At 40.9% G+C, this 20,935-nt stretch overlaps 1 long non-coding RNA gene across 1 annotated transcript in view; it reads left to right on the top strand.

Moving 5' to 3' along the window:
* The first annotated feature begins 470 nt into the window (after nucleotides 1–470).
* Nucleotides 471–20,935, top strand: part of LOC140843434 (uncharacterized) — a 54,503-nt gene continuing 34,038 nt past the window's right edge. The window contains exons 1-2 of the long non-coding RNA XR_012121205.1: nucleotides 471–5,470; nucleotides 11,019–11,132. This is a non-coding gene — a long non-coding RNA (uncharacterized lncRNA). The remainder of the gene's footprint in view (nucleotides 5,471–11,018; nucleotides 11,133–20,935) is intronic.

The following is a 20,935-nucleotide window of genomic DNA, read 5'->3' as shown; positions in this document are numbered from 1 at the left end:
AGGGGTTAGAATACAGAAATACTGCGTAGCATCTCACAATGACCATAACAGACTGCCAGAAATAAGAATTATAAGATGAAAAATGTCAGGAGAGATGCTACTGAGAAACCATGATACAAAGAGTCCATGAAAGAGAAGAAATAGAATCTGGGAGAGAAGTATTTAAAGAATAGCTGAGGTTTTTCCAAAACTAACAAAACACCACAAGTCAAATACTTAAAAGAAGCCTAAATCTCATATCAACTAATTGCAACATACAGACTTATTTGATTCTGGACCAGAGAGGCAAATTATAAGAGTAAATTTAAAACAGTCAGGGAAAGTTGAACATGACTAAACCTTTAACAGCATAAGAAAAAACATTTTTAATTTTTTTTAAAGGAGAGAGAGTAATAATATGGCTATGCCTAAGAATTACTCCTTATTTTTTAGAGATATATACACATATATTTATGGATGAAATGATTTCAAGTCTGGGATTTACTTCAATATTATCAGAGCAAGGAGAGATCAGTTAGTAGGGCTATAAATGAAACAAGATTGGCCTCAAATCAATAATTGCTGAAGCTATGTGATAGGTTCTTGGGCATTCATTATACTATTCCCTCCATTGTTTTATATCCACAATAAAAATAAGCTGTTAGTGTAAAGAAGCAACAATTTTAATTGCTATTAGACTTCTACACTTGCCTTAAGCCATGCCTGGATTTTCTAGCCAAAAAACCTGGTCTGTCTTTGACCATATACCCTGTAATTATCAGTGCTTAAGGACTTCCCTCCCACAAATTTAGGTGATGGTATTGTTTGCTCTAAGTGCTAAATACTCTGTGTAAAGTAAATGCAAATGTCACAATCACATACTGAATCAGGCATGCTGTAATCACAAATGTCATGTTTCTTAAAAAATCCACCTCAAAAGCAAGATTCTTCCTTATCACTTTGCCTCACTCTTGTAGATCTTGTAATTTCCTTGTTTTGACTGCCACCTCCACTTGCTTCTTGCCTCACCATGACTTGCTTTCTTTTTTGATCCTCATTTCCTGTTTCATGGTCTCTACCATCCTATCTTCTGTCCGACCTGATACAAATCCCAGTCCTAACTCCAGCCCTGACTTGAACTTCCCTACCCACTCCTGATCCATGACTTTGCCTTGAAATTCAGGATATACTCCCAGTCCAGATGGGACCTGCTGTTGGACCCCTACTACCAAACTATTCCGACTGTAACTTTCACATGAACTAGGCTTATGGTTGTGCAATCACCACAGTCATGAAAATATTGGTACCTTTGAGTGGGACACTGTACCAAATAATCATATCTCAGTGGTTTCTATTTCCCTAAACTCTCTCTAGGATGAAGCCTTTCCATTGCAGGTGCTAAGTGCCGCACTTGTTGGTGTTGTATATGTGGTACTTCTGACTGCCTAAAATGTTGTTGGGAATAATTGTAAAATCTTCTACTGATATGTCCTGTTGTTTATAAAATTCTTAAAAGTACTAGTGTATCTTCATCCCTCATCATACCCTTTAAATTCTATTCTCATGCTGATTGGCCGTCCCATATCTCCAGGGACCAAATGCCCTTGTATGGGCACACCACTTCCCAGACTCCTCATGACCAGAGTGATCCCCCTCATATTCTCCAGAAAAATAGAGCCACAGTTTCTCATTCTGAAGAGATCTAGCTTTATATTTGTATTTTTAGTGCCCATTCATCCATATTCAATCTTTTTGAAGTGTAAGCTTATCTTATCACAATGCTATGCACACACTAGTTATTTGATACTTAGTGAACAGTTAAGTAAAATAAATGAGTATACTAATACATGAAAATAGTTGCATCCCCTCAAAATAAGAGTGAACTGTTCAATATAAATCAATGATGTCAAATCATTGCCCCACAGAGTAAAGGACATGAATTTATTAAATTGATGTTCTACTTGGATGGAGGCCACTTTCCAAAAGAACGTTTCCAAATTTTCATTATGAATCTTTGATATGGTGCCATGTTTTCTGTAGAAAGCAATTGTTAAGAGTGCCAAGAAAGAATGGCTAAGGGACCTAGTGGGATCTTAGTTTTATCCAGTTTCCAGATTGTAAACTGATTGCTTTGGGTTTCTACTATTTCCCATTCTCATTACACTCTTTGTCACCAGAATGGATTTATGTGGTGCCATATTCTGCACACATAACAATGTTTGTCAAGATAATGAATAGTCTGAAAATTTGAATTTCCAATACAGTCAGTGAATTATGAAAGTGTGTCTTAAAATATTTCCTTGTTGTGCTCACTTACCCAACAGGCTCAGCTCTCCCTTCTCTCAAAAGCCTATTGCCAGGAAGAGGTCTAAAGGCCAACAATGCAGAGATTAGAATATTGAAAAGGTCAGTGTGCCATCGACACTTCTTTAATTCACACCACATATTAGACATTAAAATTCTAGGTTCTCACTCTTATGACAAATGAGAATAGAAAAATAGCATAAAATTAATCGACAATACTTTTTAAAGTGACAAATGGTTATTAATTTCTTTGGTATTCATTACAATAACATTAATCATAAAAAACTCTTTGAATGTGAAAGTAGCTGTTACATGCAGTTCCATAGGAATTTGGTGGTAATTTAGCATTCATTAATGTCCATTTACAATGAAGTGTTACTATATTAATCCACTTCTCTGTGACAAAGCCTGTTATAGGCAAAAGACAAAGTCTTTTCCTTGTGTAGACTTTACATTTCAATTGTGAGGCCAACTTATGTCTTTAGTTAAGACTAAAATGGTAATTGGTCTCCTGATTATGGCTAGCCCTGAGTCCAAGGTTCAAAGAATATGAAAAATCTGAATGATTCTGGATACTAAGGAACAGAATACATTTTTAAAAACTTGTCACTGAGTTTTTGTGTTAGCTTCAGGTGACTCTAGTCAACTCAATGACGTTAAATGTAGGAGTCAATCTTCCTAGAGGCAGGTAGCTATTCCATACCTCAAGGCCAAACCTTAATCATGGTTTGTTATCTTATTTTAAGTGGTTAAAATGGAAGGCTAACATCCATTCTGGTTACAAAGACTGTAATGGAAATAGAAACTATTAGCAATGCCCCAAAAAGCGGTAGGCTGTAAGATGGAAAATGAGTAAAACTAAAACCCTTTCAGATTTCATGGCCATGGTTTATTTTCCTCGAACCCAATTCTATTAAACAACAACAAAAAAACTCTACTGGAGTAATAATCAACTTCTTAGTAACACCAATAGCATCAGTTTACTGTTATTATTGACAATAGCAATAATCATTAACTAATACTATTAGACCATCTATGCTAGACACTGTTGTAAGAAATTAACATCATTAATGAAGTCAATCCTCTCAACCCCAGGAAAACAGCATTACCATCATCTTTATATAGATGAGGATAGGAGCACAGGGCACACAGCTAGCAACTGGCTAAGATTTGGAACCTGTCAGGCACCAGGATCGACCCTCCGAGGAATTACACACTGCTGTCTCTTATCATGCCAAATGGGCTGTTAGCAGAAAAACTAAACAGATGGTGGCCTAGAATCTAGAAACTTAACAAGGAAGCTCAATTTCCTAAGGATTCAGGGAGAATAAGAAATTTGTCCTTCTAAATCAGAGCTTTCCAAAAAATGTGTGCTGCAACAGGTACCAGCAGATGCTGACCCCTTCATTCCTGGGGCAGCAGCCAGGTAGCCAGAGTCTAGAGTAACCAAAGCCAAAAGACCAGTTTCAACCACCATGTGCTTCATCCAGGCTCCCTGGAGCAAACTGGAGAGGAGCAGGGCCTGAAGGACTGTGTGCCCCTGGCCACTGGCATAATGAGCGATGCCTGCCGTGTGCTGCTGTGCGCTGTGCAGATGGGGAGGTATTATGCTACTTGGCAGTAGACTTCAGAGGCCAGCTGCAAAACACAGCACTGCTGTTGGAATGGAGAAGAGAACTGACAAAGCTGCTAGAAGGACATCATTCTGGGTGGACAAGGAGCACATCTACCTGTAGCCCAAGGTGTAGCCACCACCTAGGGGTCAGATGGGGGTCCAGGTGCAAATGCCTGGTGTGCAAATTCCAGGCAGCCCCGAATCCCTGCTTCCATGTATGTTGAAATTTCTGCCAATTTGCAGCTAATAGACTCATTTATTAGCATCCAATCTATGTGCAGGGTGACTGCTCTAGTAATCCACACACGTTCTACAAACTGGAACTCCATCATTATTCCCAAATACTTGATATGAAAAAGTTCAATTAGATTTTCATCTTCACGTTACCACAAGAAATACCAACATTTAGTCCGTGAAAGGAAGAACTGTTAGAATCCTGAATGTAATTTCAACAGTTGTAAATTGTAGAGTAATTGCAAACATTTTTTGTGAAGTCTTTGTGGAATACAATTTCTTTGTTGACAAAGACAATCAACAATTTGACAATATCATTAAAAGCTCTTGATCAGAAATTATATGCAGTCATTTCAAACATTCACCAGTGTATTAAAAGGTCCTATTCATGGAAGAAAGCTCAGATTTAGCAATAAAAATGAATTTATCTGGAATTTTGTAAGTTCTCAGTATTTACTATGTTCATTCATTTGTTATCTTTATTGTTTTTATTATATAATACACAGAAAAGATGACTATTTTCACCATTTTATAAAAAATTCCCTCAAATTCCCATCCACATACTCCAGAATGCCTTACAAATATTCTCACAGCAAGGTCAGGAAGCCCTGCTCCAGAGGTGCCTGGAAGTGAAGACACAGTCCGAGCAAGGTCACAAAAACCAGAAGTGAAATCATCCTAGGGAGACAAGAGCTTTCAAGTCCCTTGACTTTCTAACTGTTGTAAAATATTTATCATGCCCAAAGTTTTTTTTAAGTGATAAATTCTCATCAGAGTAAAAAGTAAAGTCAGTTGAGAATAGGTATCGGGTTTTGAGTTTGACAGGCCAGGAAATGCTGCCTAGAACCTGACAAAAATCTCTTTGAAGACACTTGTTAATGCGCATGTAGGCAGCTGCTCTGGGGGAGAGGCATTTGTTTCCATGTGACTCCAACATCCCTGCCCACCCACAGCTCTGCTGTGCATCTCCAGTGCCACCACCAGAATTACCCTTTAGTAGCATAACAAGTTGAACACATAGTCTGGGGATGCCCAATGAGCCCTGGGAGCCTAGTTACATGTGCCTGTGCCTCATAACCCCACCTCCCTTATGTGGTCACAGACGGTTGCTGATGACAGAGCCTTCTGGATTGAAGTGTCCCTGCAGGGAGGGGTACCCCCACCTCATAATGCTTACTAGAAAGCTCAGATGGCACAGACTCTTTCCAATGATACTCAGCAAATACATGTCACTGGTTACTTCCATTGGGATGGGGAGCAGACTGTGATCAAGAAGGGGGCCCCCCAAGAAGACTTCTGAGAGCTTAACAGCTTTGATTCTTCATCTGGTGAAAACAGGTAGGTTCACTTTGTAGAAATTGAGATATACCATTATGTGTACCTTTCTGCATATATATTAAACATCAGTAGAAAGTTTACTTTTAAAACTTTTTTAAAAATTGCTTTTCAAGTAAAACACCCAAGAAAAAGGTTTAATTTTAAAGTTTAGTTCTGTTGATTTGAACCTTACTCTGTTCATAGAAAAGAAACATGGATAGGAAAATAAAGGATATCACAGCAGAACAGTTGAGTAATATTTGAAATGGAATGCTACTAAATTGGCAGAAGAATGATTATTGTCATATTAAAACTCAACTTTCAGTCTTCAAAAACAAGTCACACAATTATATAATATACGATACCCCTGGAATAGGAAATAGGTAATGTTGACTTTTCTTTCTAATTACAGTATGACCTAACACACTTCTGACTTGAGTCTCTCAGGTGATGGTCTCTGTCAAAACCAAAACGTTTTTAATACCCTCAAAAACTTTAACACATTCCTACATCCTCATTAGAGAACTGCTCATGTTGGGGTCACCCAAACCTCTATCACCTATTTTGTGATGGTTCCAAGTGCCTTTTCCAATTGAGTCATGTGAATGTACAAGCATGTTATCCAGTAAATGACTCCCTACTCTGGAAACTACCTGTAGAGACTGAAAAATAAATACTAAGCTGAAACTGGAGCCTCCTTCCAAGCAGGGTAAGCTGTGTACAAATTGAATTTCCCACAAGGTTAAGGAGATGCTAACAGTTACTAGAAATGGTCACAGTGCTTGTGGCTGAGGTAGTCTGCATGTTTCTACCTTCAGAAGCTTTTTTATAATCTCGTTAAAAGGGAAAGCAATAGGGAGTGAGGTCACTCCTAGAACAAAGCTCTATGAAAATTCCAGGTGTTCCTGGGAAAAGTGCTTGCCTCTGCCAAGAGAATGGAAAACCCAGCAAGCCAGGGACACTTTGGGGTTCACCTGAGCCCTTTGCACAACAGATCCCCAAAACAATCATATGCAACAGACATGTAACCATTATGCCTTTTAAGAGATATTCAATCCTGCGGCTAATTATAGTGTCATCAAGAGTCAGAGCTGCAACCTAAGCTTTATCCACAATTGGATAAAGGATGTGGATTAAGATGTTTCATAGGTGCATCAAACATTTTTAAAAGTAGGTAAGTTAGTAAAGACTGGGGAATATTCATGAAGCAAAGTCAAAAACATGGGAAAATATTTCACTTTACCAGTAATGAAAACTGAAAATAAAAGTATATGATACAGCATTTTAGAAACAAAAGCATTACAAACTAAGTCATTTGACTCTTTGAACCCAACAATAGGCCATGACTACATACTGCATGCTTCGCACATAAGAACAACCTCTCTGGAACAAGGTGGATACACATGGCTTGGCCCATACCAATATACCTACTTTTTTACCTAATAGTTTCTGGAAATTTGCAGTAAGGAAATAATAGTCTCTAAAATAATTTTTGGAGCATCTTAACTTTATTTTTAAGATAACAATTAAATAAACTATTAAACTCAAAACAATTTTTTTAATGACAATGACTTCCAAGTAACTATAAGGAAAAACATTTATAATATATTGTTAACTAAAAAACTCATATTCAGAGAAATGTGTAACACCTATTACAATTACATAAGGGTATAACAACCCAAACTGAAATAATATGCTAAAATGAAATCAACTGTTCTACAAGAGCTGTGAATTGGAGTAATATATGTCTTTTTAAAATCCATTAACACTACTTGTGTAACAAAAATACACTTCACAATTAGCTTGTGGGCATCACTGCAAATTCTATAAACCACAAAACATCTTATTTCACTCTAAAAAGATAATGAAATCAAAAGGTGTTTTGTTTAAATATTTAAATATTATATGATTATTGCCAAATCACTTAACTTTTCTGGGCCTTCATTTCCTCATTTACCAAATGGATATAATACCTGTGGCTCCTATCTCATAGACTTTACACTGCTCAAATGAGATGATACATATAAAAGTCCTTATTAATCACACTGTCCTACTTAATTGGGCAAATACAGCAACATACTATAAGCCAAGGTCCGTTTAAAAAAACATATTTCTTACAGTTCTGGAGACTGGAAAATCCACAATTAAGGTGCTAGAAGATTCACTGTCTGTGAAGCCTAGCTTACTATAAAGTCCTCATTCCACCGTAACCTTACATTCAGGAAAGTGGAAGGCAGGGGTCTCCCCTGGCTTTTATAAGGATGCCAGTGCTATTCAAGACAATGGCCAATACCTGGTTTAGCCAGAACAGAAGTGAAAATACCTGACTATAAACTCAGTTATCACCCGGTTAGGTGATGTTGATTTCTTATAGTTTGAGCAGTCTTGACCTGGATTATTAGTAGAAATGTGAAATTTTGAGAACACGGGGTAATAATATCACCATATACAGTGCTGACACAAGCATGTGAATCACCTCCTAAAGATCCCAGTTATAATACCACAACCTTTGGGAGTTAGGATGTCAAAATATGAATTTTCTTTTTGTGGGTGGTACAAACACTAAATCCATACCAAACAAATTAAAACTAGAATTTGATAGACCTAGTGTGGAGAAGTTGGGGTTCCCGTGGCCAGGATCCTCACTGAACTTAAACCACTTCATAATGTAACTGACCTGTTGCTAGGCTACCACTTCCACACCTTTAAGCAATAAGCTATTATTGAACTATATAGAGACCTCGGCCCAGTGCTCTGGGCAGAGGCAGAGACACTAGTACTCAACCTACCACCGGGAGAACAAACCAGGTAATAAAGCCTTTCACCCAAAGAATGTTCGACTGTAATTTTCTTTGGTTACACTGAACCCATAGTGAACTTGCTCAGGGCTGAAACCCATTGGCAAGACAATTGGCAAAGGTGGCAGGATTCATTGTTGACCAAGAAAAAAGAAAGGCTGCCCTTATGGGAGGGGTGCTTTAGCAGGCTGCTCTTACAAATGGGGACACAGTGATTGTCCCTCAGTGGGTATGTGGTCTGAAGTGGCTTACCTGCAGAGGGCTGGGCAATACCCCAGGACTGGAGGCAAGTAGAGATGATACCTGAGGCAGCAGGGGTGGCCCTTGGTATAGGAAGTAGGTTTTTTGAGAGACAGAGTGCCTGTGAGGAAGCAGAGAGTGTGGGCTGGCTGATTCTCACAGTATTAAAAAAGTCTACAGAAGAGAATGACATGCTCCTGAAAAAGACACAAGAAATGGAGGCAAGAGAACACAAGCTGCAAACTTCTGTGGATTCCCTGAAGAAGGAAATGGCATTGATGCAAGACGAGGCAGCACGAGAACACTGGTAGCAAGGTGCCCCTGAAGAGGTAAAAGATTCCTTACAGAATAAGAGTAGCGCTGCCAGGTGCTCTGAAGGCGGAAAAGGCCATAAAGGAAAAATATGACCTCCTTAGGGAAGCACAGATGGAGGTGACATGAGAAAGCCAGCTGCAAAGCATTGAGGTGAAGGTAACAAAGCTGCAGAAGACTGAGCTGGCATTGCTGCGAGGCACAGCAGAAAAGGTAAAGGATGTAGCAGAGGAGGCACCTGAGGGAGGGGAGAGAAAGGTGCCATCATCCCCAGAAATGGAGGAGCTGGGGAAGGATGAAGGACTACTGCTGGGGGCACTGACCAATTCTCTATTGAAAGCATGCCCAGTGGTTGTAAAGAAAATAGAGACACATCAGCCAAGGGTTCCCCAAGGAGAGGTGCAGACCTCTCCCCAGGTCATGGAGCACTCTATGGTCTGCCCGTGTACTCAGGCTGAGCTGATGGATTTGCGCTCCCACTTTAGGCAGAAGCCCTCAGAGTCAATATCAGCTTGGCTCCTGCATCTGTGGATGCAAGAGGTAGATGAAATTGTTCTGTCAGGATCAGAAATGGGAAAACTGGCTTCCCTAACAGTGCAGCCCGCCTGAGGCAGTAGTTAAAAATTGTATGTTAGATCCCAGGGAATCACTCCCTCCTCAATTGGCTTATGGCTGCACTTTGTGCTGTGTGGTCCAGTCAGGGTGATCTACCATCCTCTCCTGCTAGACGGCAGATGTATGCTGAGCTTCAACAGGTGTTATGAGAGCTAGGCATAAGAAATGCCATTTTTGGCCAAAGAATTATGGCCAAGATGAAGAGACTTTCACTACTGGCATGAGAAATACTATGCCTCAAATGGCTTCCACATCCCTCTTTGGGTCTCTAGTGGCCATTCTTTCCCCTCACTTAGGGCAGCCTATATGTGAGGTAACACATACAGTAACACTTAGGAGAGACTGAAGCAATGAGAACACAGAAAGAAATAAGGTATGCTACTCACAAGAAGAATTTAAAGGGCCCCATGAAGGTTACAAGGACCCAGATGTGGCCTGATTTAATACGGGCAGGAGGAGATGGAAGGAAATTAGATGGGAAGTCAAATAGGATCTTACTGGAGCTATGGCAACAACTGAAACCAGAGCAGCAGTTTCAGCCATTAAGACCAAAGAGGCAGAGGTCAGAGACAAAGCCACAAGTCTGGCCTGTGTGTTTGCAAGACTTTCTGCTGGAGAGCGAGCCAAACTCACTCAAGCCCACACAGGAAGGTGACTGGGGAACACGGTTTGACTGAGGGGAAGGTCAAGATAACTACCCTGAGGGACCAGGGGGGGACTGGAGGCCACATGCTGAAATAGCTATCCATTGGTTCCCCAGTGAACATACGTGTCCTGGCTCTGGTGGACACAGGGGCTGAATGTTCACTGATTCATGGTAACCCTGAGCAGTTGCCCGGGACCTCTACTATCATAGATGGATATGGCGGTAAGGCTATCAGAGTGAAACAAGCTCAAATTCCTTTCGGAATAGGGCATTTACCACCAAAAGAGTATACTGTGTATATATCTCCTATCCCTAAGTATATTTTGGGGATTGATATCTTGCAGGGTCTATGGTTAAAGACCATTGCAGGTGAGTTCAGACTGAAAATATGTGTGGTGAAGGCAGTTCTGAGGGGACATGCTAGCTTTGCATATGCCTCGGTGGGTGATTAATACCAAACAATACAAACTGCCTGGAGGGCATAAAGAAATTGGAGAAACTCTCTAGGAGCTGGAAAAGATGGGTATTATAAAGCCCACCCACATTCCTTTCAATTTCACAGTATGTTCAGTAATATAGCTGGATGGCTCCTGCTGTATGACTGTGGATTACAGAGAACTGAATAAAGTCATACCCCCTATGCATGCTCCTGTCCCCTCTATTGCAGTCCTGATGGATACCCTCAGCCACGAACTAGGAAAATACCATTATGTGGTAAATCTTGCTAATGACTTCTTTTCCATCGACATTGAGCAGGAAAGTCAGGAACAGTTTGCTTTCATGTGGCAAGGACATCAATGAACTTTCATCATACTTACACAAGGATACCTCCATAGCCCCACCATCTGTCATGGACTTGTAGCCCAAGACTTGGCTACATGGGAGAAACCACCAGCGATGTGGCTGTATAATTATATTGATGATGTCATGCTCATGTCTGATTCTCTCTCACATCTAGAAGGTGCAGCACCTAAATTGCTGCAACACCTGCAGGAGAAAGAATGGACTGTGAATGGTACCAAGGTTCAGGACCTGGTTTGTCTTGTCAAATTCTTGAGGGTCGTCTGGTCAGGTAAGACCAAAGTTATACCAGAAGCAGTTATAGATAAGGTCTGGGTCTTTCCTACCCTTATAACTATAGCATTGCTACAGGAGTTTTTGGGTTTTCTAGGCTACTGCAGAGTGTTTATCCCATACTTGCCACAAATTCTGAAGCCCTTATACCTGTTGGTATGAAAGGGCGTCAGGTAGGATTGAGGTGAGACATGTGTATCTGAGTTTACTACAGCAAAACAGGCAGTCAAGGCCATGCAGGCCATGACTGTGATAGACCCATCAAGGCCCTATGAGCTGGATGTTCATGTGACTGAAGACGAGTATGGATGGGGTGTCTGACAGTGGCTTGAACGAACTCACCAACCTATTGGATTCTGGTCATAACTCTAGAAAGGGGCAGGTACAATACATTTTGATAGAAAAACAACTGGCTGCCATGTATCACGCCTTGCTGGCGATAGAACCCATCACTGGAATGGCCCCAATAAAGGTAATAACCACCTATCCAATGCTCGGGTGAGTATGAGATGGGGCACAAAGGCTAAGGAGTGGTGTGGCACAAATGACCATACTGGTCAAGTGGGGTGCTTACCTCCAGCAGCATAGTGCCCTCTCTAGTAGCCCCTTGAGTGAAGAACTCCAATGCTTACTGGGGCTGGTGACATATACTAGTGAAAAGCAGGGAGAACTTGCTTTTGAACCATTAGCAGCACAGAGTCCCTATCAGGACAGAAGAGACCCTGTACCCGATGATGCATGGTACACAGATGGTTCCAGCTACAGGCAGCCCCCAAAATGGAGGGCCATAGCTTTCCATCCTAGGACTGAGACAATATGGATGGGAGATGGTGAGGGGAACAGCAGCCAATGGGCAAAATTGAGGACCATGTGTCTTGTGATCAGCCAGGAGCCCTCCCCTACAGTTGTCTGCACTGACAGCTGGACTATCTGGGATTGACACTGTGGCTACCAACCTGGTACCATGCCAGCTGTCTGGTTGGTTGGTCACCGACTCCTTTGGGGCCAAGAATTGTGGCAAGACTTATGGGTCTATGGTCATACTACAATAATTACAGTATACCATGTCAGGTCATTTGCCACTGGCATCCCCAGGAAATGATGAAGCAGATAAATTGGCCCAGATACGTTGTTTAGAAGGAAAGCCTGCCTCTGATGTAGCCCAATGGTTATATCAGCATTTGTTGCATGTGGGGCAAAAGACAATGTGGGCTGTAGCAGGTTGGTGGGATTACTTTTGACATTTGAAAAAATCAGTAGAGTCCAGCAGGAGTGTGTCATGTACCCCAAAAGGGACTTACACTGAGTCCCACAGCAACATGGGACAATAGCTGAGAGGCCAATACCCCTCATCAGGTGGCAGATAGACTATACTGGGCCTCTACCTGTGTCAGAAGGATATCAGTATGCCATGACTTGTGTGGACACAGCTACTGGACTTCTGGTTGCTTTTCCTACCTGTTGTGCAGATCATCAGATGACCAAAAGGGGCCTGGAGTGTCTCTTTGCCACCTATGATAAATTGAGAGTGATCAGAGCACCCATTTTACTGGAGATACACTGCAAGAATGGATGAGACAGCTGGGAATCAAATAGACATTTCATTTGTCATACAGTCCTACCTCAGCAGGCATGACAGAGAGGCACAATTTGCTTGTTAAAATCTGGACTAAAATCAGATAACAACAATCTGTGGGGATGGTCAGTCTGCTTATGGACTGTGCTATGGTGTTTGAATGTGAAACCCCAAAACAGAGCCCTGAGCCCCATAGACATGTTAACACATATGGCTGCCTCCCCCATACAACTGCAACTACAAACTGGAAGAATCACTGAAGCTTAGGTTCAGCCACCAGAGTAATATCTTGCTGTCAGCACCAACTGTACTGAACCCTGGAGACTCAATTGAGTGGACGTGGCCTTGGACCTTTTGACACATGGTTCAATGATGGCTGGCTCTTCTGGCACCTTGGGGACAAGGCCTGAAAGCTGGCCTCCTGTGCATTTCTGGGAATAACAGCAGAGTGGCCCCCCAAAATCACAGTATTATATCCTGAACGGCCAGAAGGTAGGAGCATCTTACCGGGGAGTTTTGTTTTATCATTATGGCCAGTGCATGCACCTCCAGTAGCACTATATATAGACCCTTCAGCAACCCCCATGAGGAGAGGTATAAAAACATGGTATACTAGACATGGACGGGACCCCCTTCCTGCTACAGTCCTATCACAGGACCACTCTCCTGCATGCATCCTGCCTAATGGATAACATTTGCCTATGTTGGTGTCATTAAAATGTGTATTATTGCCCCTAACATCTTTGTGGATTGGGAACACTCTGGCTTCAGGATTATTATAATTTTTGTTTGAAATCTTGTTGTATCTTAATTTTTGTTATTATCTCTAAATTGTTGTTTGTTATTGCCCCTAAAGTCTTTGGGGATTGGGAACCTACTCTTGCTTGAGGATTATTATGATTTTTGTTACCTGTATCAAAATCTTGATGTATCTTAATTTTTGTTACTATGTCTAAGTTGTTGTTATCCTCTCATGCTGTTGTGAAATCTGGTTACAGCGCTCCAGCTTTCTTGCACAGTGACCACTGCAGAAGATTGAGAGCGTGTAGATTGTCAGGCAAGAATCCTGGAGGGGTGGAGTGTGGGGAAGGTAGGTTCCTATGGCCAGGATTCTCACTGAACTTAAACCACCTGATTATATAACTGGCCTGTTGCTAGGGTACCACTCCCACACCTACAGGCAATAAGCTATTTTTGCACTATATAGAGAGCTCAGCCCAGTGCTCTGGGAAAAGGCAGAGATGCTAATGCTTGACCTACTGCCAGAACAAGCTGGGTAATAAAGCTTTCACCCCAAGAACATTCTACTGTCATTTCTTTGGTAACACTGAATCCATAGTGAACTTGCCTGAGGATGAAACTCATTGGCAAGACACCTAGATTTTGAAAATTCAAGTTTAGAATTCATACCATAGGGAGATTTTTCATCCCTGAATTACATTTGATCATTATTTGTAAACTAACAACTAGAATAAAAATAACTTCTATTTAATTAGTAAATACTAAGTGCCAGGCACTTTACATACTACTTGACCTTGATCTTTTGTAACAACTGGTTAGATAGATATATTCAGAAAACTGAAGGTCAATGTGATTAGGTATTTTGTCAAAGATAATGCAGCCTGTAATAGTCAATTCCTTGTTTAGCCAGAATTCAAATGAAAACTCCTGCTTGACTGCAAGCCCAATATCACCGAAACACGTAATGCTTCTGCAATCTTAGCCTATATTAGCAGAAAGGCGGTGTTTTGAGTACAGGTTATAATGTCACACCATATACAATACTAATGCAATGTGTAGAAACAATTTTTGAGAAGACTAATCAATAGACAATAAAACGAGAAAAGCAGACATGATAGTAAGAAGTTTGTAAACCATGTCAGAGAAGCAGCAGTTGAAGAAATTAGGAATTTTTTGGTAACCAGAATAAAGATGTGATTTCCAGATTTCCACAATGAAGTAGACTTCTGTCATTCCTTTGGTGTAGTATTGCCAATGGGTTTCAGCCCTGGGCAAGTTCACTATGGATTCAATGTGACCAAAGAAATGACAGTAAAATGTTCTTGGGGTGAAAGGGTTATAACCAACTTTACTTCCACGGTGGCAGGTCAGTCACTAAAATCCTGTTCACTCAAAGCTAGTCTGCATTCAGCAAGCCAGTCTCTGCCTCTCGGTCTCTCTGCCCACACAGCCATCCTCTGGCACTGCCACCACTCCAGTCTTGTCTCTTCTCTCCTGCAGCCTTGCAACTATGCCACTGTGTCACCTAGAGCACTGGCAAGAGCTCTTTATATAGAGTCAATAACAATGTATTGCGCACACCTGTGTAGTGAGATAGCCAACCAGGGCCAAGTGAGAATCCTGGCCATAGGAACCTTCATTTGATCCACATTTGGATATAAAGAACCACAAGATGATGACTGGGGTGGCAGATTACAGCAACTTCTGAGAATGAAGGCTAGCTTCTCAGTCAGTGAGCTTATAGTAAAAGCCACTGTTATGATTACAGCCTAGCTTAAACATGAACTATGAAACGGAACGACACTTCACTTTCTGTGTGTGCTTGTGGATGCGAAAGTATTTGCATGTGAATCATGGCAAAAGATGCTGAAAACCCAAGGCATCAGCCACTGTGGTGAAAACTGAAGTTCCTCTGACCAGAATCCTCACCTGAACCTAAACTACTTGATGATGTAACAGGCCTGCTGCTAGGCTACTGCTCCACACTCATAGGCAATGAACTATTATTGACTTAGTCACTATATAAAGAGTTCTTCCCAGTGCTCTGGGAAGATGCAAAAATGAAGGATTACAGACCTGCAGACTATTGAATGCAGACATAATTCTAGTGTACAACCTACTGCCAGGAGAACAAGCTGGGTGATAAACCCTTTTACCCCTAGAACGTTCCATTGTCATTTCTCGGTCTCAATCTATAGTGAACTTGTGCAGAGCTAAAACCCATTGACAAGTCAGCCACCAAGTTAGAATTTAACTGCACCCAAATAAAATTATTTTTAAAGTGTAAGGAGAAATGAATACAGTTGGTGTGTAGGATTATGTGAACAAAATAGCATATATAAAAGAAAAAATGAAATAGCACATCCCTTAGAGGAAAAAACCCTCTACCACCAATCTATGAGACTTACATTTGTGAGAATATTGTATTAATGCTTTGTCCATGTTCCTAAGGTAAGCATCATCAGAATGTAGATAATCTATCATTTCAAGGTATAACAGAAGCTGAAGTAACTGATACAGCAGAAAAAAATAATCTGTGAAAAGGTCTAAAAGTGGTCTCACAGATCTCAAAGGGCTTACAGTGTCAGACATTATTTAATGATTTAGGTATTTTCAATTCTATTCTTCTGAGAAAGTTTTACAATAGAGGCACAGTTACTCTAGGCTATACCAAGTCACCTCAATGTGCATAAGGGTTGGGGCAGAGATTTGGTAAAAATGACACACAAAAAAAGCTAAAGGTATTCTTTTGTTTTTAATCTGGGTCAGTTGTTCCTCAGCTTGCACCTTCTTTCTTGATTGTTTTTTTATGTGTCATTATTGCCTTTACTAGAGTAAAAAGTACCCAAAATACATCCTGTACTATGTATAGCTGGGGCAGAACCTATCACAACAGCTGTTATGAAATAAGAATACCATGTGCACTTACAGAATAGATGAGTGAATGAAATGGCAGGACAACTGGAGATTAAAGATGGCAGCGTGAGAGGTGAGACAGAGGCCTCCTAAAACCACATATAAAATGAAGACATTATTTAATACAACTACTCCTGAAAGAGTAACAGGAAAGAAGGCTGCGCCAGACTGCATACACCTGGAGGAAAGAAAAGACCTCAAGGAACAGGGTAATGTACCAAAGCCGTGACCTGGTGGGATCCAAGCACTTCCTCCACCCCAGCTCACTGGCAGTTAAGAAGAAAAACGGAGCAGGGAGTAGGTGGAAACCTAGGACTGCTGAACATTCATCCCTGGAGATCTGCTCTGGAAGAACAAACCTACATTGCATGGTGCTCTGGTGATTAGTGGGGTTGGAAAGCTAAGACAGATGGAATATCTGGAGAGACTGAGATTCCAGCTGTTTGTGGAAAACAGGAATCCATATCCGGCTGCTCTGAGCAGACAGTCTAAAAGACATCCTAACAGCAAGAAGGCTGCTAAAGGGGCAAGGATTGCACAGAGCTTACTGCTCAGGAGAAAGGACAGGTAGACAAAATTGTCTGGGCACACTCTGCCCAGCAGGTTGGGAAGTTTCATGATATTCAGTAGCTCCATCCCCCTGGCTGGCTATGTAGCTCCAAGGCCCCCCCACTGTGATACTCAGCCTGCTGTGCTTTCCTCCCGACCAGCCCATGCCTGGCTCACAAACCGGCAACCCCTGCCCTAACATCAGGCCAGCCAGAGGGAAGCCCCGCCTACAGCAGCTACAAACACAAAGCATAGAGGCTTATACCTGTCTGTTCAGTCCACTGGTTTCGGCAGTGGAGACAGTCACAGTAGCCGGCAAGCAGGAGACAGCTCTTTCCTCCCCCCAGACACCAGCACTGCTCCCCTGCAACCCCCAACATCACTCCAGGGACTAAACAGCTCCAGACACTAGAGCTTCTGGGCACTAGAGGCTCCTGGAGGTACAGAAAAATATTTAAGAACTCAGGAACAAATTTAGGATGGAGATCCAATCCTTAAGGAACACAGATTAGATACAATGGAGGAGACAATAAATTAAATAGAAATCAGAGAAGAGGAATACAAGAAGTTGAGGCACAGAGAGAAAAAAGGATCTCTAGGAATGAAAGAACTGTGTGACCAATCCAAACAGAACAATATTCATATTATAGGGATACCAGAAGAAGAAGAGAGAAAAAAGGACAGAAAGTGTCTTTGAGGAGGTAATTTCTGAAAACTTCCCCAATCTGGGGAAGAAGATAGTCTCTCAGGTCATGGAGATCCACAGATCTCCCAACACAAGAGACCCAAGGAAGACAACACCAAGACATATAGTAATTAAAATAGCAAAGATCAAGGATAAGGACAGACTATTAAATGCAGCCAGAGAGAGAAAAAAGATCACATACGAAGGAAAACCCATCAGGCTATCACCAGACTTCTCAACAGAAACCTTACAGGCCAGAAGGGAGTGGTATGATATATTTAATGCAATGAAGCAGAAGGGCCTCGAACCAAAAATGCTATATCCAGCAAGATTATCATTTAAATTTGAAGGAAGTATTAAACAATTTCCAGATAAGCAAAAGCTGAGAGAATTTACCTCCCACAAACCGGCTCTACAGTGTATTTTGGAGGGACTGCTATAGATGGAAGTGTTCCTAAGGCTAAATAGCTGTCACCAGAGGTAATAAAACCACAGTAAAGAAAGTAGAACAGTTAATTACTAAGCAAATACAAAATTAAATCAACTACTCCCAAAGTCAGTCAAGGGAAATGGCAGGACAACAGCTGTACTTGGAAGGATTTCTGTATTTGGAAGAAAATATAAGTCTATTACTTCATAACTCCTTAATAACTCTTGTTACCTTCATAAATACTAGTCATCCTTGTGCAAGTTTGTCATGGCAGCTGGGCAACAAATACATTGCCTGTAAGAGTTCAAGTTTATCATTAGAGTTGGCATGAAGAGGGCAAGCCCCCACAGCACTGTTCAAAAGCAGTGTCCTTCCAAGCCCCTCATGTTCTCCCATGAAGATGGAGAGATTATTTCCATTGTGTGGTATGAGAAGCTGGAGTCACAATTCCCGTCGATGACTTGTTTTTTTAATATGAAATTCATTTATCCAAGTGGGGACTGACCTTCTGGCCATGGCTTCATCAGCACTGTGTTCTACTATCACAAACCCTTTTGCTTTGCCCTCACCATACAATGACAAGATCTCTACATGGACTCTTTCCCCAGTGAAAATACAACTAAACAAAGAAGGTCATATTGGCATATGTTTGCATTTTCTGTTCAACACATCATGTCTTGGGCAGTAAGCAAGTCTTAAAAACTGCCACAACAACAAAGAAATATGTTCATCACAATATATAGGCTATAAATGAGGATTAGATTTAAATAGCACTTTCCAGTATTATTGACACACAATATTCTATGTTATGGCTGGTGGATTTGGGGCTGCTCTCCAGATTCGCACCATTGCTTCCTCATTCTCTACTGAGGTACCATAAATACACTACAAGCAAATACTTGTTGAAGCTGAAAGTAGAGGAAGAACCCTTCTCAAATTGAAAGAAGCGGGGTCTGCTGGTGTCCATGTGGCCTTCCTCTCCCAGAAATAGCAGAAAGATTGTCCCTCTTTCCACAATTTTTAACTTTAGGGGATAACCCTCTTTCTTGGCTTTTTCTCTGTCTGCAGAAGCTCCCTGTTCAACAGCATATCATCTTACTCCTTGATAACTGACTCACACCAAGTTTCTAGGGAGTGCTCCCCCTCCCTGGAACATGTGGATTCTAAAAGAAGACTCCAGAGAAAGCACTGCATAAATTCTAAAGTGCACAGGCCTGCCTTGGTGTAGACCCCAACAAAAGAGGATCATGAGATCAAGATTCAAGTGTAATAGTTATTGGAAGATGATCTTAGAAAACTCAGGTAGGACAGTGGCAAGGTGAGATAGAAATGAAAAGGATCAATGAGGGTGTGTCCTCAAGTAAGTGACTACTGTGGACAACTGGAACTTAATTCATTTAGGGAACTAGAAAATCATTAAGAACATGACCATCATGTTTATGGGAGGGATTTGGGATATTTACTCCCACTGGAAGGGAGTGAGGTATATCTAACCAATTCTGGCTTGCTCAGTGGGCAAAGCAGGCTCCAAAGGCCAGAGAATGCCCAGGTTAGAGTCACAAGTGGGGGTAGGTGGAAATTTGGAAGGAATGCATGCACAGTGGGTAGCAGGGTCCTATTGCTTATTGATTTATTCACAAAAAACCTGCCTCCTTTAAAATGTGATTAGAATCACAAAAGTTTACACTTAATGAAGACATGAAATAGAATGGAATGGTTATTATATAAGCCTAAGAGCCTCCTACGAGTGGAAATTTTAAAGTATACATGGATTCTCAAAGAGATTAATATCCTTGAATATTTTAAAGAGCTCCATTATAATCACAGCACAATCTGGTTAGCAATTTTGAAAAAAGATTTTCTGAACAAATGGCAAACTTCAGTCCAAACACTATTTGAAGAACACACATTCCAAACTAGTCAAGACTGAATTTGTGGTTTTTAAATTTGTTAGTTCATTGTTTTCCATATGACAGCAATATCTCAAGTGGTCATTAAACAATAGCTTGAAGAAATTTAGCTGCTTTACATTTTTCCATCTGATAATGCATATTTTTAGCAATGGTCTCTGTGCAAACTACAGCTTTCTGCATCTCCTTGCTGGTTACCTAGTAGTATATAAAAGGACTTACAGTCTGATCCGATCCATCCTGGGAAGCAAGCGGCCTTTAAGTGTCAACCAAGGCTTCAGAATGCCTGAGGCTAACAAGGAACATCTCTATGGCCTAACTGAAGATACTTTAAAATAGAATACTTGTACTGCTTTCCCTGGAGCTTCATGCGCTTTCATTTCAGACAAAGGAGACAAGAAGGAACTGCTTCAAATCAATGCCATCAATAGCATATTCCATACGAAGAGTTTCTTGAAGCCTAAATAAAACATTTCTTTTTTTGAATGTCTGCTTTATTCAACTAATCAGACCTTTTTTTTTCGTTTCTGGATTAAGGAAATACGTATTGTGTCATTTGGACAAATTCATACAACTGGCTTTTCAAAATAATTGTGAGTTATTCCAAACAAAAAAATTCATGATCAAGAGTCTCTTTTTATGATTTAATCTTGACTCATTGATTTGTGTATATAAGGAAGTTCACATTTCTATAAGTAAATACTTTAGTAAATATACAATTATGTCACAAGGTGAATTTGTCCCAAGCACTCCAATAACATGTACTCAAGTTTTTTCTTGTTTTCCACCAAGACTTAAAAAAGAAGATTGGAAAATTCTTGATTCAGTCTATAGATGTCTTTACTAATTGAACTGAAACAAAGCAACAACTGAATTATGTCAACAAGGATTTTTGAGCATGTGTAAACATGCAACCTGTGCTTGGCTTTGTGGAGAAGAGAGATGGAGGGAAATAAAAGGGAAAGGATCCTTCCATGGAATCATAGTGCTGGGT

This window comes from Manis javanica, chromosome 9 (genome assembly GCF_040802235.1).
Source record: "Manis javanica isolate MJ-LG chromosome 9, MJ_LKY, whole genome shotgun sequence".
In the NCBI taxonomy this organism is placed as follows: Eukaryota; Metazoa; Chordata; class Mammalia; order Pholidota; family Manidae; genus Manis; species Manis javanica.
This window is presented reverse-complemented; position numbering and strand designations above follow the sequence as displayed.